The following is a 20648-nucleotide window of genomic DNA, read 5'->3' on the forward strand; positions in this document are numbered from 1 at the left end:
ACCTTAATTAATGTCCAGCTTTAAACATTAGAATAGTTTGTTCCTTTGTTCAAACTTACCTTTGTGTGTTCCTTTGTCCAGACCCACCATGCAGGAGTTCTGCTAGGGACGAGCCGGCGCTGCATTTCCTGATTTTTATGGTGTCGGTGATGTCATCGCTGGGTCATACCATGTTGAGGGGTTTGATGTCTGAAGAGTGTTTTATTTTGTTTGTTTCATGCATCCTGGAGTGATCTGCTTGGAATTACCTGCCTGTTAAAAGACCAGTTAGTCAAGTGAATGATCTTATACCACAGTATGGATAAGTTTCTATTTCCTTATATTTAGGGTAAAGTCCAAGTCGACCCCCTTGTTAAGGTACGGGCTGTAGCAGTCTAGGTGCTAATTGAAGGCCCTATAAAGGCAGTTGGAGTTCTTGCGTTCGTGCAGGAGTGGGGAGAGGCTGTGCTTCCATTAACAAGTTCATTCAAGCTACGTTTTTTTGATTGTCTCATTAGACACGTGATGGAGATTTCTGTGAAAAAACCCTCACCTCTGGGAAACGTCTGCTGGCTTTACCTACCCACCACCTTCCTTGACGCTTGAGCTCCGCTCTTCTACAATCTCAAGTAAGGACCAACCGCTTCACACAGGAAACCCTGCCGCCGTTACACAAGCCATTATAATTCACCACATCTTATTTTCCCTCTGTTAACTTTATTCCTATAAGTGGCCTGTTTGATCCCACTCGGATATCTACCTTTTATATGCGTATGAAAGCGAGAGCGCCGGTAGCCTGTGCATAAATCCATTAGGAGAAACATGTAAGGGCATACTTGAGAGGGAAAGGACTAATATACGGAGCACCTCTTATTATGTAACAGTGTTCATCAGCAGCTTGGGAAAGTGTTGGTCATGACTCTCACTGTTGCTATGAGACTTTGAAAACCACTTTGCTGCAGCCTTTCGCTAAAAGATGAAATGTTTGAAATGTTTTTTTCTGCCGTGGAGCGATTTTCAGCTGCTCGCAGAGGTTCAGCTCCCACGGCAGCTGCGACCTTAAGAGATGATGAAAGTAGTCCCCGGTTCTTTAAAAAGGTTATACTTATTTTAAAGTTTTATATAAGCTCAGACACACATCAGTTTACACAAATAACCTCTTAGCTATGAGTTGTTTCATGTTTAAATCTGATTCATAGACACACTGAACCTTTTTCTTTTTAATCAAGACTACACAATGTTTCATGGACGATGACTCATCCCGGTCCCTTTGAAAGCCTGGCGCTGCTCGGAGCTCTGTCTTCCTCTGTCAGACTAAACCCTGCTACTTGCTTGAACAAAACACTTTATTCCCGATTGTTCTGACGGACCTGCCAACAGTAGGAAGAGGTTGTTGTTGTTCTCGCAAAGTGTGAATGGGTAGAAATGTGCGAATGTGATTAATAGAGGCGCTCAGTAAATCATCCTTGGATACAAATCGTCTATTCCTCCCGAGACAAAGGCTTGGTATTTGGAACCGTAATGAGCTAAACTAGTTTAAAATGCCGTTGGATTGCTGACTCCTCAAGCAAAACTAATCTTAAATTATTTCTTCTGCTCGCTTGAGGACCGAGTCAGGGCCTCTCCTCCCAGATGCTGTTTATCAAATTATTTCCATTGTGAGCCGTAATGGATTTAATAAAGTTAAAAAAAACGTCCTCTGGATTTAACAGTGTTGAGCTTTCTCTGGCAGGCAGGTGAAGAGGAGGTGAAAGAGAGAGAGAAACTGAGATGAGTTAATACACAAAGCCAATGTTTAAGTGCCTGTTTGAAACACAATAGGCAGGTTTTAGTTAGCTCTACGTCTGACCGGGGAGCAGCTAGTTTATCTCCTTCTCCAGGCAGCTTCATCTTTCAAGTGAATTTTTCTCTGTTGCCATGAGGGCCTCATTATTTTTCACCTGTTGCTAAAACATACTGCTGTTTTAAATCATTTATTCCTTCTGTCCTTCAGTACCAAGTGCTTCATTGGTTCCTTCTTGTTAAACGGCTCTTTCCATCCAATTATAATTGTATTCATCAGTATTTTTAGACTCTGTTCCACAGTTAGCTCCTTACATCATTTATTTGTTGTTTTTATGTCGCTGTGTTTTGTGTTCAATGAGCTCCCCCAACAAATTGACCCTCGTGTGGAAGAGATATTTGTTTGGAACAACAGCACACAAGGATTGGTGGCCTGCCTTCGCTTGTACTGCAAACTAGCTGTTAAAATAAATGGCGAAAATGGCATCCTACGTCTGTGGCTCAGAGGTAGAGTTGATGATCTCTCAATCAGAAGGTTTACAGTCTACATATCGAAGTGTCCTTGAGCAAGACACTGAACCACGAATTGCTCCAAGTGGCAAAGCTATTAGTGTGAGTGTGTGATTAGTACTGATTGACAGTTGGGCATCAGTGTGTGAATGTGAGAGCTATAAGTGCATTCCATCCTATTTACCATTTTAATGTGAGTGTAGAGGGTGTTATGAATGATGATACATTTAGAAAGCTGTATGTTTTATTAAAGCCCAGGCTATCGCTGCTTACATGCATTGCATCCTGGTACCTGTAGGCGCTGCCAGCACAGCTGCTGGGGCAGGAGAACGTTGCTATCTTGGTCAATATACCTGTGCTGAGGAATCAACACTGATTGGACATCCACATTAGAAAAATCCCTTTAAAACTTGAGCTGAGTGCATCAAATGTTACCCAAAATGAAGCTGGCAAACATTAGCCTGGATAAGTTAAAGGTATAATAAGTACGATTTTTCCTCCTCCTGAGCTCTTTGTCACGTGAACCTCACTCTCACTCTCTTGTGCGAGAATACGCCCACCCCGCCGAGCTAACACCGACAGCATCACGATTACCTTTGCACTAGCATGCCAACCGCTGGCTAGCTTTGCTCTAGCATGCTAACTGCCGCTTAGCTTGTCCGGTTTGAGGCACCTACCTGTCAAACAGAAATAAGACCAAGAGGTCGCTCTTTCGCCATGTTCGCCGGTCTGAATGGGGCCCAGTTGCTAATTTGAACCACTCCCACACTCACCTATACGCTGTGATTGGCTCAGGGAACCACAACAGCACCCCTTCTGAAAACGTCCTGTGCAAAGCAAAACAACAGAATAGAAGCAGAGAGTAGGGTCTCACAAGGGTCTGCCAAACAGCCAAACAGCAACCACTGCAGCAATGACATTTTATCGGCTGAGTGAATTTCCTTTTATTTCAGTAGATTGTCTGGAGTCCAGATGAGAACAAAAAAAAAAAATATTGATCTGGTCTGATCCCTCCACAGATCAGACAATGTGGCACACCAGACCAAGTTGGGATATTGCAGCAAAGCCCAGGAGACGACAGATGGGATGATTGTGCAATTTCTTCTTTTAAAACGTTAAATATCGTGCTTGGAGCCACTTAATTGGGATGTTCTGATGGTGTTCTGGAGAAAGAGAAACAAGAATTGACCTTTCAATCATGGCGGCCATGCAGGCAATGCGATCAGGAAAGGATGGCGTTTAAAAACAAAACTGACAAAACTTTCCATATCTTGAACAAAGATTTAATTTAATGATAGTGAGCACATTTCATTTCAAAAATCTTGGACACCATAAATCCAAAGTCAAAGATACTTTCACCATCTCTCCTGCCAAGTTGCTGAATAGTAATGATGGTTGTTGCTATGAATAATTAGCTGCCAGAAGAGTGTTGTGCAGACTCCCATCAGAGAGCCAGTACTATCTACTATTTCATGCACTCATAGAAAGATTCCCTTCAAACAGATATGCATAGTCAGAGTACTTAAGAGGTCTGTAATCAATGAATGTGTTTCACTTTGAGAGATGCGGGTCCTTTTTAATCTGACAAAGGAGCAGTTGCTAAAGCATAAGTGCCGGACGTGATCGATATCTGGAAAGACAAAAGATCACAGAGATTATTCGCTGAACGGGAGGGATTTAGAGGAGAATGTGAGCTTTAGATGCACTGAAGTAGTTGAAAGCCTCTCAGTCACCATCGCTTTTCTTTTTTTCCCCCCAAATTGTTAATGATGTTTATCTTTAGTGTGCTGGTTTAGCTCAGCGGTGAAAGATTGCGTTATATTTTGTAACATGAGGCTGGCAAGTGTGGGACGGCTGTCAATAATATGAGCACAATAACCTTTAAAGCTTGTTGTAGCTGCATTTAGGTCACTTTTAAGAGCAACAACAGCTCAAGACAATAACCCACAGACTGAAAACAGTGACCAGCAGGTCTCTTGTAATTAGGACTGCCAACACACACACATACAAGATACACACGTGTGGAGAGTCATAGATTAGCTTACATGTATGTTTCCTGATTGACTATTGAATGGTTCTGTCAGACCAGCATCCAAACACAGCAGGATACACTTCACCGTCTCTAAACTACATGATTGATGATGATTTGATCATGTTGAAACTACATGTGACTATAACTGGAGCCTTTTTACAACGCAGTAGAGCCGGCTCATATTGTGCGGTAAGCGGTCACATTCACACCGATGGGAAACCTTTTTAGGATCACCAATGAACCTTACGAGCATGTCTTTGGGGAGAACATGCAGACTCCACACAGAAAGGCCCACTCCGTCCAAGCTGGGATTCCAGCTAGGAACCTCCTAGCGGTGAGGCAACTCTTAGCTAGCCAAAAGTTAGCTCACATTCTCGTCATTTTACCGGACTTAACAACATCAAACACCCCGAAAATACACTCATAATACATGCTAACAGAGTGTAACATCAGTGCAAAACCAACTTTCATATTCATGGACGCGCACACGATAAAAAGAGTCTGTCAGCGATCACTGATGTCTCCGTAGCAGGTGCAGTAAACAAGTCCGGGCATGTTAGCCGTGTCAGTCTTCATATTAAAGGCCTTACCTGTATATTCCTTATATGAGGCTGCACTGAAGTAGGAATTGCACCTTTGTGCACTAGATTATGTCTTTTATTCATCATTTTTCTTTTTGCAGTAACCTTGCATACTTTTCATGTGTTTAAAAGCTTCATTGAACAGATCTAAGCACAGTTATTATACAGTACAGAGAGAGCTGCAGGCTCTACTGGGAACTTTCTCTCTCTCTCTCTCTCTCTCCCTCTCTCTCTCTGCCATTGCCCCTGTGACTGTGCTCGTGTGTTTGTGTGTGCGAGTGAGTGTGCATGCGTGTGTGCGTGTGTGTGTTTTCAGATTGACCGGAAACATCACAGAGACGTGTCCGCTGTGATTAGCACTTGTGTAAATGTCAGCCTTGTTTGTACTGCAGGTAATGAACAGAGCCCTGGATCTTAAGAGAAGAAAAAGACCGAATGAGAGAAAATAAAGAAAGATGAGGGGAAACGGAGAGATGAGGCGAGGAGAGAAAATATGAAGCGTGGAAGTGGAGCGGAGAAGGGGGAAAGAATGAATGTTTGGCGAGATAAGAGCAGAGGAAAATGCCGGAGAGGAGGGGGAAGTGAGGAGAGGAAGCAGAAGGAGAGAATGGGTGCAGAAAATAAAGGAAGGAGGAGAGGGGTTAGGAAGGGACAGGATGATGAAAGGATATGACGGGAGGGAGAGGTGGAGGGAGGAGGAGAGAAACACGGGGAGCGAGATGAAAACGCAGAAGAGAAAGAGGAATAATAAAGGAGGAGAAGATGTAAAGGTTATACAAAGAGAAGAGGGAGTGATGGATGAAGAGGAGGATGAAAAATGCAGGACAGGAGATTGATGTGCTCAAAATATGCAGCAACAGCAAACGTCACCCGGATCTTTCTGTGTGTCTGAACTCTTTCCTGGAAACATCGAGAACTCTTTCTCCTTCTCTCCCTCCTTTTTCTTTTTCCCTCCATGGCTCATTTGTTCATTTCTGCTCCTGCTCATTTATTCAGGACTTTCTACGTTTATCCCTGCCTCCTTTCTCCCTGTTCTTTCTTTTTTATCACCCTTTCTTTCATCTTGCATTACCTTCTATCATTTAGTTGTTCCTTTCTTCCTCTGTCCCACATCTTTCCCAGTTTTCCTGCAACTGCTTCTTTCTTCGTCATTCATGTTCGAATTGCTTTTGTTCTTTTTTTTTTTCTTCCTTTCTGTCACTCTCTTTTTTCTATCCTTTTTTCCTTCTTTCTTTCAGTCCCTCTTTCTTTTTTATATCTTTTTCTCTTCCTCCTTCTTCCCCTTTCTTTTGTTCATTCTTTCTTTCTCCTTTCCCTCTTTCTTTCCCTTTAGTTCACTTTCTTTATTTCTTTTCCTTTTTCTTTCTTTGTCTTCCTTCTTCTTTCGCTGTCATTCGTTCATCCTTTCTTTCTCTCTTTCTTTCTTTCTTCATAGCGTTCAAAGCTCTCTTGTAGCTGAAGCGTGTCTCCTTCTTTCCTCCCTCCCTTCCTCTCTCTCAGCTCTGTTGTGAACCGGGCTGCTCTGCACCTGCACTGCATCAGTCTTCTCTCTCCTCCGCTCCGCTCTCCTCTCTTTCCTTCTGATCTCTTCTTCTCTGCTTTCTTATCATCACTCTGGTGTTTTCTTTGTCCCGCTGCCTCCTGTTTGTGATCAGTTCTATTAGAACACAAAGAGAAAGTATGGATTGGTCCTGATCTATACGATCATGGTCATTTGATTATGGAAGCACTGCTGTGTCATCTGTCTGTGCTGCTGGTTTTGTCTTTATTCCAAAACACCGCTATTACACAGATCTACCTCATGATTTACATAGGGGTGTTTGCAGTGATATAACTTGCTCATGCATATCATGAAAACTTCCTCTTTTTTAGTTTCTCAGTTTACATCACTTTTACCCACATTGTGTCTGTATCTGCAGGCTGTCTGTGTAGTTCTCACAAAAGCGATGTTGTTCACCTGCCTGTGATTTCCTTTTATATGTCATCTTCCTGGGAGGCGGTTGTGCTTCTGCTGCAAAACAACACGCTTTTGTTTTTTGTCAATGAAGCCAGCGCTTCCTCGCTTCCCAAATTGCTGCGTACTTCTTCTTTAGGCCAGATTTTTGAAGGGTTTTGTGAGGCGATATCAACTTACAGCAGCGAGAGGGAAGTAGTTTCACAACAAATGCCTCATGTATCAGACTGTATTAGCCGTAAGGGGAAAGTACAACTATTTCAATATGCAGCTGTCTTTATGTCTACATGCTCTTTTTGTTTATTCTTTAGTTACTATCATATGCTTAGTTTATATTCGTATCAGGATCTCCTCTGCTTGACCTGAGTTTGTTGTAAAACAGCATATATAATGCTCTCCTCTGTACCATCCCGCTCCCCCCACAACTATTTAATTTCACTCTGCTCTGTTTTTACTGAAGCCCGCAGGGCCGCTGGAAAGGAGATGCGAGGAGAAAGGAGGGAGGAGGAGAGGAAAAAGAGGAGCCCGGAGCTATTTTTTTTTTTAGTTCACCCCCTCCAAAATAGTTAGTGTATTTTAGGCTGTTCCCAATAACAGCGGACGGCTGCAGGTGAAACGGAGAGAGATAAGATGTAAGATTGTAGTTTCCAGGCATCGGCACAGTCCAAAGCCATGTGATACAAACATGAAAAACAACTTAACTGATGTATTTTAATGTATTCTTAGTGCTTGTGTGTTGCCCATTAATTATAATTACATATATTATAATACCTGTTCACACACCAGAGGTAGATGGATTACTAGTCCTTGTGTTTTTACGGTTAAAGACTACATTTCCCATAAACCCTGCACATTTCTGTGGTACAGTGGATTTGACATATTATGCAAAATTCATTGGTGTGTCACACAGTTATGCAGGAAGTTGAGGTTTTCTGCAAACACACACATAACACACGCACACACACACAGGCATGCACACACCTGTGTGGGGTCGTGACCTCTGTGTTTCTTCAGGCACGATAAAACTTGACCCTTCGTTGGTCAAACCTAAACGCAGCTCTGCTCGGCTTCAAGGAAAGAGAATGAGTGTGTCTGTGGGTCCATTGTTTGCACGTGTTTGCGTGTTGCGTAACAATCCTCCCTGAGGTCCACAAGCCATCATTAGTTTAATCATCAAAAGGTCAAAGTTCACGGTTTCTGACACACTGCGTTTAGATGCACTTAAATGACCCGATTACAACATCAGTCTAAAGTCGTCGGCCTCGAGGCTCGTATATCACTAATAACCCTTCATGTATGTATGCAAGTATGGTTGGATGCCATCATCACAGATCATATGTCTCCGCAGGGTTTCTAGGATCGTCTGCCCTTAACAACAAGAGTAAGAAACAGCGTGAATGTACGGCCTCACTCAGTGTTTAAGGACACAGCAGGCTGCAGGCTGAGGCCTGAGACTCTCTCCCCTCTTTCATTTCACCTCTGTTACACTTTTCCTCTCCTGACATTTCGGACTAATCCTGTTCGGCAGACTGATCATCGCTGCCCTGCAGAAACCTCACCGCTCTGAAAGGACAACCTTTCAAACAACCTGCTAATTTTTCCTCACATATTCCCACACTTTTCTTTCACTCTGACAGTCTGCTCTGTGCAACTGGAGCTAGACAAATAGTTGCCATATTTTACCGTGTCAGTGTGTAAAATATATGTATTAAATACAGAAACCTTTGGATGATTGTAGAATAATCTTAAGTCCAAACTCCAGTCCACTTATTTCTGTTTGTTTTTTCGTATGGCTGAGCTTAGACAACATGACACCACTGTTTTGCACCTGTCCAGTGCCAGTCAACTCACAACAGGTGTTCCAACACAGCAAAAGGAGTCGTGCCTGCTAATGCCACACAACAAGAATACACTACAGGTGGCTTTTTTGGGATTATAACACCACAGAGCCTACAACCTAACATACTGTGTTTTGAATGCTGTGAGAAAATATATCGGGCTACAACATCCAGTTTTGCACCTTTCATCTGCATCCATATTCCACCTCCAGGCCACTCTGATGGTCCCATCAAGATCTCTTGTTTGATCAGAATCAAAGACCAACTTGTTACAAAGTTGCATTTTGCCTCGAGTTTGGTTTGTGCTCACATGGCAGCTTTTACCAGCAGACCAAAAGTGTTGACGCGCGAGGAAACTGCTTTCTGATTGGTCAGAATTTCCACGGGGGAAAACTCCCTTAAGTAAACAAAGAGAGCGAGAGGAGAGAAAATTGGAGCCTGTAGTGTGAGTTTTTAACTTTTAACCGACATTGTTGGACAGTTTGATCAACAGTTTGGTTACCACACGTCTGTCCTCGACTCATCTTTCTGCCTGGCTGCGTGGCTGCCTCTGCAAGTGTCTATTAACATCCCACAATGCACAGCTTTTTTGGTTTGCTTCCTGTATTAGGTCCTACTTTAAGTCTGTTTATGTTCTCACCTGAATCAAACCGGACCGTAATCCATTTGGAAACGGATTGAGTCCTCTCTTTTTCCGACGGACCATGGTGTTTTTGAATGCGCATTTTCACCTGTTGAAACGAACCGGACTGTCAGAGTGAAGTCAGAGATTCGGGACCAAAGCTGTCAGGTCTCGATGCACCCTTATTTGTGCCTTGCACCATCTGCAAATTCAAGGGTGACTGTTCTTTTGCTGTGAGGACCCCATCCCCTCTGGAACAGTCTCCCATACTTTGTTAGATTAGCTGACTTTGTAAACGACTTTCCTTCTGTTACAGCACTTTAATTTAACTGAATCTAATTATTTTGCTGTAAACTGGGTGTATTAATGCTGTTTAGTTTCTGTTTCTGTTTTCCGTTCAGCACTTTGTAATTTTGATTTATAAGGTGCAATATAAATTCAATTTTTACAAACTTTCTACACTATGAGAAATGAGCAACAATAAATATTTATTCGACCATGTTGTGCTCTGCTAAAGCTGTGATTAAGGGTTTGGTTGTGTGGAAGAACAGTATTGCCTGGCTACGTCTCGGGACCTGTTGCAATTATGGTAAACTGGAGAGCAGCGACCTGTCAGATCACACACATTGTTGTACCATCTATCCACCTCTACAATGCTGACACAATTACTATGCATGTCCTTTGTCTATATGTCATGTTATAAACTGAAGCTGTAAAAAGGAGCTTGAATGCTAAAAATGAACCCTTTTAATGTCTGTTGCTCTTTTGTTCCCATCGCCATCTGTCGTGGTGTTCTGTGTATTTTGGACCTAAGAGGCACTCATAGTTGTCAACACAACCTTTTTTCACCTAAAGGTAATTAGCAAAATGCAGCTTTCTTCCAGTTTTGCACTTCACAATCATCTATGGGTCAGTTATGTTGGCCCCATTTTCACCTGCACGCTGCTCCTGTTGAGGCTCATATGACTTTTTACGGCTGATTCGCACAGATATTTTAAGGGCTAGTGGCTTAGCTGAAAACAATGCACCACCTTTATTCTATTTTGCATTGATGCCAAACATACTTGCGACCAACTCGTCTAAGAGAAGAGAGATGTGCAGTGGGTCAAAGTTGAGTGCACATGTCAAACATGTTACACACTCTGTCTTAGAGAGCCGACTCCCCTGACACTGTCTGGACTGAGAGTGAGAACAGAGAGTGTGTGAGAGAGAGATATATGCTGAGTGACTCACTGTTGCGTTTGTAGATGTCCCCTTTAGCGAGATTACTCACCTCCAGCCTGCTACCAGCCAACCTGCCAAGCTGTGTATAAGTGTGTGTGTACTTGTGTGTGTGTTTGAGTATGCCTCCATGCAAGCATGAGATGACATAAAGAACAACTCTGCAGCATGTGCAGAATCACTGGCCTGCTGCATACACAGTGTGAGTTGCTGGTATGGCCTCAGGATGTGTGTGTGTGTGTGTGTGTGCGTGTGTGTGTGTGCGTGCGTGTGTGTGCATTCATTGTACTGTAACCTCATAAATCAATATTATGCATAAGTGATAGTAAACATCTGAATTTCCGACAAATGTGACAAATTCTTCAATTTTTTTCACACAATAGATTTTAAAGACAATCAATAGCCTTAGTGTATGTGCAAATTCATGTCAAACAGGCCTTCAGAAACACTGAATATAGTCAATAATATAAATCAGAGATCAATAGGTGGGGCAGACCTGGCTCTGAAGGACAGGTTTTTGAAGGCCAGTTACAATATTGATATTTTCAAAATGATGTGTAATACAGAACACTCACCCACCCTGTAGGGGTTTCATTCTGCGAAAACAACCTACTCACTATCCCGCCTATTACACCTTTTACTTACAAAATCAATTTTTTGACACAATATATTGATTTGGAAATTATTTTATTAATTCAAATGATTATATTTTTGTTTTCTGTTAACAAACAGTCCGTTAAACTCACAGTGAGAGCTGTGTCCATAGCAACGGCTAACTCTAGCCTTCTTAAAATGAGCTACCCTAGCTGTTATTACTCACATTAAAATGGGCTAAGCTAGCTGTTATTATTCACATTAAAATGAGCTAAGCCAGCTGTTATTACTCACATTAAAATGGGCTAAGCTAGCTGTTATTATTCACATTAAAATGAGCTAAGCCAGCTGTTATTACTCACATTAAAATGGGCTAAGCTAGCTGTTATTACTCACATTAAAATGAGCTAACCTAGCTGTTATTACTCACATTAAAATGAGCTAAGCTAGCTGTTATTATTCACATTAAAATGAGCTAAGCCAGCTGTTATTACTCACATTAAAATGGGCTAAGCTAGCTGTTATTATTCACATTAAAATGAGCTAAGCCAGCTGTTATTACTCACATTAAAATGGGCTAAGCTAGCTGTTATTACTCACATTAAAATGAGCTAACCTAGTTGTTATTACTCACATTAAAATGAGCTAAGCTAGCTGTTGTTACTCACATTAAAATGAGCTAAGCTAGCTGTTATTACTCACATTAAAATGAGCTAAGCTAGTTGTTATTACTCACATTAAAATCAGCTAAGCTAACTGTTGTTATTCACATTAAAATGAGCTAAGCTAGTTGTTATTACTCACATTAAAATGAGCTCAGCTAGCTGTTATTACTCACATTAAAATGAGCTAAGCTAGCTGTTATTACTCACTTAAATGCAGTAGTTAACCAATCAAAATCAAAAATTTAACACAGCTGTGTAATGTCTTTTAATGTTAAATTTTGACATTATTATTCCTTTGGAATAAAGAAACTCTGAAACAGCATGTGTAACAAAGAGATAGTCAATGGCCAATATATTGGGAGGTTCTGGTTTGACAGGTGTTGACGCTCCTTTATATGGTTGGTTGGAGAAGGGGGCGGGGGGTGACTGGCCTCGATTTTTGTGTCTACAAAGTCATGCTGAGTTTCCAGAGTAATTGGCCAGCTTTCTTAGGTGTTAAAATAGCTAGAGTTTGGAGTGCTTCCCAATATTCTTCTCTTTCTCACCTTCCTACTTCCACCACTGTCTGTGTTTGCTGTGGAGCTGCAACCAACTTTGGTTTAAATTACAAGCAACGGCTTGGACAGGTCTTCTTGAGTTTCACAGTGCACGTAGAAGGACCTGGCAATGGATCTCCCCATCTGTAGTCTTTTTGTGTGCTTCAGTCTTTAGGTAACTGAAGGTAACTTTAAAGTGCCTTTGAACCAAATAAATAAAAAAAGTTATGTAAAGTTTGGTTTTAGTTGTCTACTTCGAGACTACAGTAATCAGCACATTAGTTGCTTTTTACCTCAGCTGCAGGTGTCCAGAAGAATCACAGTGCTGGAGTTTAATGTGAGCTGTAGCTGCTCCTGGAGGATGTGGTGTTAACACTGCAGAAAATCCCCCCTCTGGCTTCTTTATGCATCATTCTGCATCATTGTGTGAAGTTAAAATGATGCGTGTGCTTGCATGCACGCAGGTGTGAGTGGGTGTGGGTTTGTTAGTGAGAGAGCAAAAATTTATGTAAGAATGTGGGCTTCATCTATATCGTGACTCTCCTATGTTTATTCCTCTTTAAGTGTATAGTGTGTGTGTGTGTGTGTGTGTGTGTGTGTGTGTGTGTGTGTGTGCACCTGCAAGTGTATGCTCTCTTTGTAACCGCATGATAAATTGTCATCTTTAGCAGAAGGTCTTTCCCATATTTTACACTGCCACATCCAAATTATACTAAGATGTAAATGATCTCATTTCAAAGCAGCAGTGTACCATTATCATAATCATTGTGACAGTCTAATAAAATGCATCCCTGCAGAGATGCCACACGCTTCTCAGCCTGTATTCACAAAGGAGTGTACACCGATATTATCAGTAATATGGAAATTCACCCTGAAACACTTCAGCCAATCTTCCAATGATTCTTATTGCAACCCATGATATCAGCTATTAAAAGTGTTCCCTTAAAAACTTTGACTGCATAAACAGGATTTTACTGAATGAATAATTGTATTCAGCAATCCTCATATTTTAGTTGCATCATTCCCATCTGATTCAGTGTACATTTATGTCACCTGCGCACCTCTGGCTGAGCTTTTATTGCAGGGCTGTTTGATTGACAGGCGTGAGAATGGCTGTGCTCTATAAGGCCCCCCGGGGTGCAGCTCCTCTGAATTATGAATGGATGGGCTGAAGCTTTTACCTCCCTGTGTCAACTTCACACCTGCAGACGGCTCTCTTCTTTCCCCTCTATCTCTTTTGATTTGCAGTTTTATTAAGATGTGCTTTCTTATCATGAAAGAGATGAAGCCAGTTCAATTAAAGTACTATATTAACATTCGGTGAACACAGCGTTAACTAGGACTAACTGGGCCACCTATACTTTCCATCTAAAGTAAATGCTCTCCAACTTCCCTGTCTTACAAAGTGTTCCTTTCATCTGTTAATCCAAGTATTGACAATTAGCTCAAGGAAGGCTCGTATTTGTAAAGACCTTTTTACAATGATGAGAAACGGGACTAAAGCCGGCTAAAAGCATCTTGTGAGCACTGAAAACAAATTTTAATATAATAATGCCTTACCTTGAGTTCAGTGGAAATTTTAAGAAGAAGAAGAAGAAGAAGAACTTCTCTTCAAGGAACTAAATAGTTCCTGTGACCCATTGTTGTCTTCGTTTCAACAGCGGCCTAAAGTCCCGGGAAGATTATGCAGATCACGCCAATGACCAAAGTAACTGCACTACACCGCCAGTCCAGTAGGTGGTGGTAAGAAGAAGATGAAGGCCAAACAACGAAGGTGACGCCATAACTCGAGACGAACGGGCTGGTATCATCATTTGTGTGATACTACAGTTAGCCTGTTAGCATGGAGGAGATTCAACTTGTGCTGTTTTTGATCGTGCTTTATTTTACTGATAACAGTTGACTGATCACGATGATAACAGTGAGCTTGCAGTTGCAGTCTTTTAAACATGGCAGGTGAAAAAAAACGCTGTGAGTACTCAACCGATCGGAAACGATCAGCACTGCAGGCCCCGCCCTGAAAGTTCCTGGACCTTTGGAAAGTACTACTCCCCGAGCAGGGACTTTTCAACGGGTTAATCAATTACCCCAGAACTAAATGTATACCCATGTCCCTGCTATCGAAACGCACAAAGTTCCTCAAAAGGTTTCTATTTCCTGGGGAAAGTTCCTGCCGTCAAAAAGCACATTTTGATTCCAAAGGGCATGTCCCTTTGTCGCCACAGAGAGCATTTAAGAAGCGGTGCGTCTTGCCCACCTGACTTCATTGCCTTGATCAATTCTTGGTCTTTTTCCATTGAATTCTGTTCTTCTTACCATGGGCTATGGCCTTAACTGTAATGTAGTGGTGTAACATCCGATCAGAAGTCTGTGCAGGGTCTTTTATTTTGAAAATTGATCAGATTCACCATGCTTTTCCTTGCCATACAGCTGCTCTGTCAACAATGCTCTATGTCTGTATTTTAACCAGAGCAGAACAGAGCTGAGAGCCTCTTCTGGGTCGTATCTGAAACACGCTGAGGCATCTGGTGCAATCACAGTCATAAACCAGAGTTCCTGCCATCAGCTCCGGCAGCCAGAAAGCAACACAGCGTCAATCCTCGCATCTACTGCCATCATGTTCCCTATTCCCTTAAACCCATGTATGTCAGATTCCCATTGTTTTCCTTGGTCTTGCCAAACCTTTAGCAAGTCAGCTGGGGCGCCATCTGAACCAGGAGGCAGAATTAGTGGAACTTTGGCTTGTCTTCTTTCGGGGATTCACAGTGATCCTGTAGTGTTCATTGTGGTTTCTAGGGCCCTCATCGGGGCCACACTTTAGTACCCTCTTCCGCCTGGCCGACCCAGCAGTCATTCAGTCTGCCGCCTTGCTCGCACGCTTCCCCATTTGGTAGATCAGCCTCTCTAACCTCATTAACCAGCTGTTCACTTCCTCTGTCAGCTACTCTGTGTGCTTCTCTGCTGCCTTTCCACCCAGCTGTTTCACTTTGAACTCGTATCAGCCACCCTTCTGACAGCTATAGTTTGCCCCCTGTTTCTAAAAGACCTTCCCCGTGTCTCCCAACCTTATAGTTGTCCTTAGATCCCAGCATCCATATCCCCTTCACTTCTTCTCTGTCCAATCCATGATCTGTTTTCACTTTGTTTTCACCTGTCTCTCTTGTCTGTTTCTGCTTCTTGGCTTTATTGTACAGCTGCCTCTTTGACTGTCTTTTCAAGAGCCTGTCTTTTCTGTTTCACTGCCTCAGCTTTTATCTGCCCATCAAGTTTAAATCTAGTCACCGTTTAGTGTCAGCTCCGGTATCCCTGTCAGAGTCATTTTTACCCAACAAAATCTGCTTCTTTTAAGATTCTATTGTATTCTTTGCATCTGTCTATCCGGCCTTCTCTAAGCTTCAGCTGCAGTCAGTGTCTCAACACATCAAACATCTGCCTCATAGTGTCCTTTTATTGTCATCCTTACAATTTATTCTATATATTATTATCCCTGGGGGGGAATTCGGGAAAGGGTTAGGGTTAGATATTTGTTTGAGGGTTAGGGTTGATAGATGTTTCCTTAACGCTGTGCGAACACGGCTCAGGAAGTCCACTTGACCACAGTCACTGCCTCTTTGCTGGTTACAACCTGAGGCAACAAAACTGCTTGTCCATCTGCCACCTGCCTCTTCCCATTAACTCCCACAGGCTGACATGCAAGTTTATGAAGCTCTTTGCTTTTTCATAATTAAGCGCAGGTCATCCTTCAACTAAAATGTCCTCGGTTTCCTGGCTTGTCTGGGTAACCACTGCATCTTGTGGGGCATACCGGCAAAGGGTTTCAGTAAACCTGCATTGCCTCCTTTCCTCGGCCTCAGACTCTTTCTCCTCCAATTGTGATTGTTCTGGAGTCTCTTACCCCCTTTCCGTCTTCACTGCCCTCTAGTTACCTTTAGAGTTCCCCTCATTCAGAGGTCTCTTGGCCCAGTCACCAGCCATCCAGGGAAAGAAACTGCAGAATCAGGTAGCACGGGAAGTGCCAACAATTCATATATATACATGAGCGAGTGCCAAAACCACTGTTTTAGACTTACATAATGTATGAGTTCCACAACCACTGTGTTAGTCGGCTGCACGCACCAGTTCCAAAGCCTTGTTTCAGAGGTCTAAGAACTACAAGGTACCGGACCCCCCCTGGAACTCACACACATGTGCACGTCCAAAGTGGTAGCTCTACCACAGCTCTCTGTACAGTGATATTGTACCCAGCTGCTTCTAAATACAAATAACCCCACTTAGACAAGATTTGCTGAACTTTGGTTCGGTCATTCCTTTCTGTATGTTTCTTGACTATAATTTTTACTATGTAGATTCCCTGACACATATTTTAGCTTGCCAACTCATTTTTGAGTTGCCCGGTCTAACTGTCCTCCTGAGTCCAACTCTTTGACCATCACAACTTAGCAAGCTGCCCTTTAGTCTTCCAGGTTGGTCAAAATGTCTGCATAAGGGTCCTCTTGACTTTTATCTCTAAGCTGAACTCCGACAGCATGACCTTTGTGCTGAAAACCTGAGATTGCCAGCGCTGATAAACGCAGTACATTCTTGGTGAGTGCTGCTGTTCAGTAGAGATGGAAATCAAGAACAACTTTGCTGGTCCGAGTCACGTCTGTATGAAATAACTTAAATACCTGTCTAGTGACTGAACTAAGTAACCACTAAATACACGTCACTGTGTTTGTCAGTCAGTGAACCTGTTACTGTTCAAATGCACTTTAGTATATACCATAGTAAGTGAAGGCATCGCTGTTCAGTAGCATGTTATTGCTAATCCAAGTAAGTTTTTACCAACACTAGTCTCTAGCTCATACATGTCTCTAGCTCATATATGTCTCTAGCTCATGTCTCTAGCTCGTATATGTCTCTAGCTCGTATATGTCTCTCGCTCGTATATGTCTCTCGCTCGTATGTCTCTAGCTCGTATATGTCTCTAGCTCGTATATGTCTCTAGCTCATGTCTCTAGCTCGTATATGTCTCTCGCTCGTATATGTCTGTAGCTTGTATATGTCTCTAGCTCGTATATGTCTCTAGCTCGTATATGTCTCTAGCTCATGTCTCTAGCTCGTATATGTCTCTAGCTCGTATATGTCTCTAGCTCATATACGTCTCTAGCTCATATACGCCTCTAGCTCGTATATGTCTCTCGCTCGTATATGTCTCTAGCTCATGTCTCTAGCTTGTATATGTCTCTACCTCGTATATGTCTCTAGCTCATATACGTCTCTAGCTCATATACGTCTCTAGCTCGTATATGTCTCTAGCTCATGTCTCTAGCTTGTATATGTCTCTAGCTCGTAAATGTCTCTAGCTCGTATATGTCTTTTGCAGGTTTTACATATAGCTGCTGTCGGGCGGACACCTCATATCTCTGTATTCAATTTCTATTGGTCACCCTTTACGTCTGTAGATATGACACAAACAGTCAACTGACTTTATAGACAGGCACAATACCAACTGTGACAATGCAGTGTTTAAGTATTTACAAACACTGCCCTTCCAGTTGCACTGTGAAACCTTTGGTGGCAGAAATACCTCAGAAAACACTGCAATTGCTAAAACAGGCAGGGGAGAAAGTGCTAGCAAGTAACCTAGGATTGAAGTGATTGAAAGCACTACTGTAAATCCTGTTATGGCTGTACTCAAGGATACGACTTTTGTTTATTTCCAAGTGCTGCATAGGGCCTCTCCAACATTGCTGAATAGTAACACGTGGTATTCTGCTCAAGAAAAAGTTGCATTATTTTATTGTTCAAGTCTTGAAAACATGGTTATTATCAATCAACTGTCAGTGTTTACTTTTATTTTGTCTACTTATATGTTGTTTATATGTTTCTCTTCCTTCTTCCTGTTCATTCTCTCTTTGAGTTGTGCTGATGTAGTTGATGCAAGATAATGTAGATATAGTAATGTATGAGGTGGAGGCAACATTGTTTCTTCTTTAAAGTGCGTTATTTTTTATATTCGTCCAACTTTGTTCTGTTTGGTTCTTTTGTTTTTATATTGTCAAACTGGTTCTTCCACATTTCTCAGTTTCGGATCCGGCTCACTCTTTTTCTGCCCTTTATTACGAGTGAGTTATTGATGTTGACCCCAAAGAGTAGGTAAAAGGACAATGAGAGCAAGAAAGGGAGAAGTGAGAGAATGTGAGTGTGAGAGAGTGACAAGCAAGATATATGTGTATGGACACACACAACGACAGAGAAGTGAGAGAGAGACGCGCGCGCACACACTGCACAGAGAGAGCGAGGAGGAGGAGGAGGAGGGGGAGTGCGAGCTGATCCTCAGTCAGTGTGTGAGGGAACAGACGAAGGAGAGACCTGCTCACACACACACACTCTCAGCCTCTCTCTCTCTCTCGCTCATACACTCTCGCTCTCTTTCGCGCTCTCTCTCTCTTTGCTCTTGCGCTCACAGCGAGAGGGGAATCGGGAAGGGAAGAATGAGGAAGAAGTCCGCCGTGCTGCGCGCCTCGTCCCAACAAATGCGGGTTTGCTGATGAAGCGCCGCTCCGGTCATCCGATCACACAGGTCGTACAGGTCGCTCTGCATGGAAACTTGGAGTAGGCAACAACAGACCACAACAACAACAAATAAAAAACTGTCAGTGCATGGGAATCCGGACACCTCTCCCCTTCTTTTGTGCGTCTCGGTCGGTGGATACGCCGCCTCGGCTGGCGTATAAGAGCTCCCTGCGTCTCCATTACCATTCCCCACTACTGGCTTACCTCTACTACCACTCCTCCTCCTCTTACTCCCTGTACTGCTACTATTATTAGTAGAGCTATAGTGCCGCTTTTACTACTGACTGTCTTCTCCGGATTGTGGACTCTCTCTGGGTAAAAAGGTAGGTCATTCTGCAGTTTCCTAGCTTTTTGAGCGAGGATAATCATGTTAATGACGATGTATGCTGGGGGTCTTTGCCTTCATTTCGCCGCATTGTCTCGTGGAATCAAGTTGGAGTCTGGGGGACAGCCAGGGGTTGTATGAATGGGGTAAATCGGCGCCCCGATTGGAGACTCGAAAGCACCATGCGTCGGGAGGTTTTGGATGCGATGTGGAGACGATGTTTCCTCACCTCATCCTCCCGTACCACGCTTCCCACACTGCGCTGTGCCTCCTCTGTGATAAGCAGGTTTATAGAGAGCGGACTGATGCTTAAGAAATGACTGGGTGCGGTGGAAGGTGTTTGTCATTTCTTCTTATTAAAATTAGAATCCGGAGGCTCCTTTCTTTTGCCTCAGGGGCTGTTTTTCTTTTTCTTTTTTGCCCTTCACTCCCACCCTTCTCCCATGCTCTCCTCTCCCTTCCTCCCATGTCCAACCGCCTGCCTCGCTCATTTCTAGAGGAGTAATAATTACGGATGCAGAGCACGTTCAGATAACCACTCTCGCACCTTTTATAGGCTCTCAATGTGGAAGTTGGGTGACAAACATGCGCAGTCCAGGCTCTATTTCCCCTTAGAGATGGTAATCCTTACAGAGGATGAATGATCCAATCGCCTCAAAGCGCATTGAGACGCACATTTGCGCAATTTTGCACGTCCGCCATCCTTTGCGCCAAACGGCGCAGTGCCGCCGGAGCTGATGAGGTGCCTGTGTGCACATCAGCGCAGAGCAGGTTGGAGAGGAATCTGAGAGCAGACCCCGCGTGTTGAGTTTGAATGGGGTTGATTTTTAGTCTCAAACGTGAAATCCGAAGACAATGGTTTATTTTACCCCCTGCCTGCCGTGTTAGGAGAGTGTTATAAAAGAGAAATGAAGCGATGGCACAGCTTCACACACCAGTTAACTGTTCCTGTGAATGTGACACATATGATATTAGAGGAGGCAGCTTTTTATGCTCCTGATGTGACACTACAAACGCACCGTCTCGAGAGGAGAGAGCTTGGCACATCAGGCAGGTACCATCAAGGCTTTTCCAGGCAATCTTTTCCAGCTGACTTCAGCTGAACTGGGGCTCATCCACTGTGGATGATGCTATGAAATATTTATTTATGACAATGAAAAAAAAAATGAAACGCAGCCAGAGGTCTTTACTGCTTTATTTACCTCCCAGCAGTGGTGCAGTTGGTTATTGATGAAATATAAGATGTGTTTATGATGCAGTGGGGAGGCTTCATTTTTAGGCATCACAGCAGAACAGGTCCAGATCAGCCTAAGTGATGTATTCTCCTATAACAACGGACCGTTTACTATATTTGACACCAGATTCAGGCCGTCCTCTCATCAGTCTGAGATAAAGCCTCTTTTTAACCTGGTTGAGGAGAGCATGGACCAGACACACGCACACACATGCAC

At 43.0% G+C, this 20648-nt stretch overlaps 1 protein-coding gene across 3 annotated transcripts in view; it reads left to right on the plus strand.

Annotated features, from left to right (window-relative positions):
* Positions 1-18778: 18778 nt before the first annotated feature.
* Positions 18779-20648, plus strand: part of slc8a1b (solute carrier family 8 member 1b) — a 146079-nt gene continuing 144209 nt past the window's right edge. For all 3 annotated transcript variants that reach the window (XM_069658870.1, XM_069658872.1, XM_069658871.1), the window contains exon 1: positions 18779-19195. The gene's annotated coding sequence lies outside the window, so the exon portion shown is untranslated. The remainder of the gene's footprint in view (positions 19196-20648) is intronic.

Source organism: Semicossyphus pulcher, unplaced genomic scaffold (genome assembly GCF_022749685.1).
Source record: "Semicossyphus pulcher isolate SPU_LCO1_2020_fin unplaced genomic scaffold, fSemPul1.0.p SCAF_12, whole genome shotgun sequence".
Classification (NCBI taxonomy): domain Eukaryota; kingdom Metazoa; phylum Chordata; class Actinopteri; order Labriformes; family Labridae; genus Semicossyphus; species Semicossyphus pulcher.